The 3,075-nt window shown below is 43.6% G+C and overlaps 1 pseudogene; it reads left to right on the plus strand.

The window, feature by feature from the left end:
- Positions 1-1,727: 1,727 nt before the first annotated feature.
- On the plus strand, positions 1,728-2,691 carry LOC466009 (pre-mRNA-splicing factor 38A-like; annotated as a pseudogene).
- The last annotated feature ends 384 nt before the right edge of the window (positions 2,692-3,075 follow it).

The raw sequence follows: 3,075 nt of genomic DNA on the forward strand, positions 1-3,075 counted from the left end.
TTGGTTTAGCTCTTCTACTCTGGTTTCTTTCACGGGCAATTAAACTTCCGGGTCTCACTTTCCTGAGAGCTCACCTCTGCTGCTCTTACTTGCATTCTTTCCAAATCTGACAGTCAGTCATCCTATCTCTGGCACACCCTCAGTTATATCTAGGAATCCCTAGGTTACTTTGAACACACGAACGCACACTTTATAACTTAGTAGCGGGGAGACAGGGGAAACATCACAGTCCATATTTTACCTTTTCCATGACACCATCTTGTACTCCCTTGTCTTTCTTTCCACGAATCCTTCTTCACCCATCAATCAAGGGCACTTCCTGTGTCATCCAGATGGCACTTCCTGTGCCATACAGAAGCTCTTGCCAGGGATAAGTTTTGGCTGAATTGTCAGCTTGTTGATTATAGCACAGCTTAATTATAGCTGTATGACATTAGTCATAAAGGGCTCAAGGGCCAGAGAGTGGGTTTGTGTAACCTTTGAGGGTTCACTTTACAAGTAGGTTTTGAGGAGTAAATATCAGATACCTCAGCTTTAAGAAGAAGTACTTTAGACATGCTTCTGGCTCAGGATGAGGTCAGCTCTGTGGATGACTCAGAAACCTTTACCTTGTAAACAGCCATGGTTGAGGCATAGATGTTTGATATAAAATATAAAACTTTGGTGTATTAGTTCATTCTCACATTGCTATAAAGAAATACCTGAGACTAGGTCATTTATAAAGAAAAAAGTTTTATTGGCTCCTGGCTCCACGGGCTGTACAGGAAGCATGGCAGCTTCTGCCTCAGGAAAATTCCAATCATGGCGGAAGGTGAAGGGGCAGCAGGCACTTCTCATGGCCAGAACAGCAAGAGAGAGAGGGACGAGGTGCCACACACTTCTAAACAACCAGATCTCGCGAGAATTCACTATTAGGAGAACAGCACCAGTGAGATGGTGCTAAACCATTCCTGACAAATCCCACCCCACGATCCAATTACCTCCCATCTCCAACCCCAGACCCCATCTCCAACCCCTCCAACACTGGGGATCACAAGTTGAGATGAAATTTGGGTGGGGACATAGATTCAAACCATAGCATTTGGTAACTTCTTCTGTGAGAACAGCAACTCTAACCTATACTCTTTATCCCTGGACATGTGCAACTTCAGACCAATCAAACCATAAGCACATCCAACCAATCAGAACCCCCGAAAGCCCTGATGCCCACCACCAAGTCACTTAGAAGGTTGTTTATGCAATCATCAGAGTGCAGTAAGCAGATTGTAGAGCACTGATGTGGCGCTCTGTCAACAACACATCTTAGTGCTTATCAGCACTTTCAAGCATGTCCGGCTTTCTTTTGCTGTGTTATTAGTAGTCCATCTTTTCCCCATCTTTGTTACTGTTCCATTGCCTGGATTTTTTCCTACCATCTAAACTTCAGGACAGTGTGTCTAAGCCAAAGGGGCTATCTACATGGTAAAAACGATTGATCACCAGTTAACCGTAATAAAAATATAGTGCCTACTTAAAAAAAAGTAAGTGGAATTTATTTAAGAATTTGAGCGCTGCAGTGTTTCCAGTTTCAAGATGGTCTCCTAAGCTGTTTAGTGAAACTTCTTCCACCTTTCTCCATCCCTCTAGGTGGTTATTTATTTATTTATTTATTTATTTATTTATTTATTTATTTTTTCTGAACCTGGATGTAACACATTAAAGGACCCGACGCAAATAGAATCGAAGGCATTCTAAAATGGCTAACCGTACACTGAAGGATGCGCACAGCGTCCGCGGCACCAACCCTCAATATCTGGTGGGGAAGATCATTCGAACGCGAATCTGTGAGTCCAAGCACTGGAAAGAGGAGTGCTTTGGACTTATGGCTGAACTTGTAGTCGATAAAGCCATGGAGTTAATGTTTGTGGGTGGCGAATATGGTGGCAACATAAAACCAACACCCTTTCTGTGTTTAATCTTGAAGATGCTTCAAATTCAATCCGAGAAAGGTATCACTGCAGAGTTTATAGAAAATGAAGATTTCAAGTATGTCCACATGTTGGGGGCACTTTATATGAGGCTGATGGGCACTGCAATTGATTGCTACAAGTACTTGGAGCCTTTGTACAATGACTATCGAAAAATCAAGAGCCAGAACAGAAATGGGGGTTTGAACTGATGCATGTAGATGAGTTTATTGATGAACTGGTGCACAGTGAGAGAGTCTGTGATATCACTCTGCCCCGGCTACAGAAACGCTAGGTATTAGAGGAAGCTGAGCAACAGGAGCCTTGAGTTAGTGCTCTGGAAGAGGACATAGATGATGTGGAGTCCAGTGAAGAGGAAGAAGAGGAGGATGAGAAGTTGGAAAGAGTGCCATCACCTGAGCGCCTCTGGAGAAGCTACGGAGACTTGGACAAGCCCCGTCCATCTCCCACACTGTGCTACAGAAGGAGTAGGAGTCTGTCTCCCAGAAGGCGGAATCGATCTCCCAAAAGTAGAAGCCCCTTCTCCCGCCGAGAGAGGCATCCGAGCAAGGGTCCAAGACATCACCGCAGCAGATCCCGAGACTGGCGGCACAGATCCCGTTCCAAGTCCCCAGATCCTCACCGTAGTCACAAACACAGGAGCTACTCAAAGTCTCCCAAAAGGTCTAAGAAGAGCCACAAGAAGAGCCGGAGAGGGAATGAGTAAGGGACTCAGTTTGGCTTTAGTCCAAATGGGCTCCTGTGGATACGAGGATATCTGTCTATGTGGAAGGATTAAGATCTTCCCAGGCAGCTATAAGAATATTTTAGTTTTTTCTTATCAAGTTTCTCAACCTTTATTTTCAATGAAGGAGGTGCTGAGTTTTATATCTCTTTTTAATCATAATCAACAACAGTTTCTGACCCAACTTACCTTGACTGTATTCAAACTTATGAGGGTAGAAAGGATCTGAAGGTTGGGGATATGAATGACAAGGATTGGATGTGTCCACCTGATGACGTTTTCCCTTTTTATTAAACTGGACACATCTGTAAAAAAAAAAAAATTTGAAAAGGGCAAAAACCTAATTAGGTCATGCACAAAGGGTAAAGACAGGCTACTTGAAGA

This window comes from Pan troglodytes, chromosome 8, assembly GCF_028858775.2.
Source record: "Pan troglodytes isolate AG18354 chromosome 8, NHGRI_mPanTro3-v2.0_pri, whole genome shotgun sequence".
NCBI classification, from domain to species: domain Eukaryota; kingdom Metazoa; phylum Chordata; class Mammalia; order Primates; family Hominidae; genus Pan; species Pan troglodytes.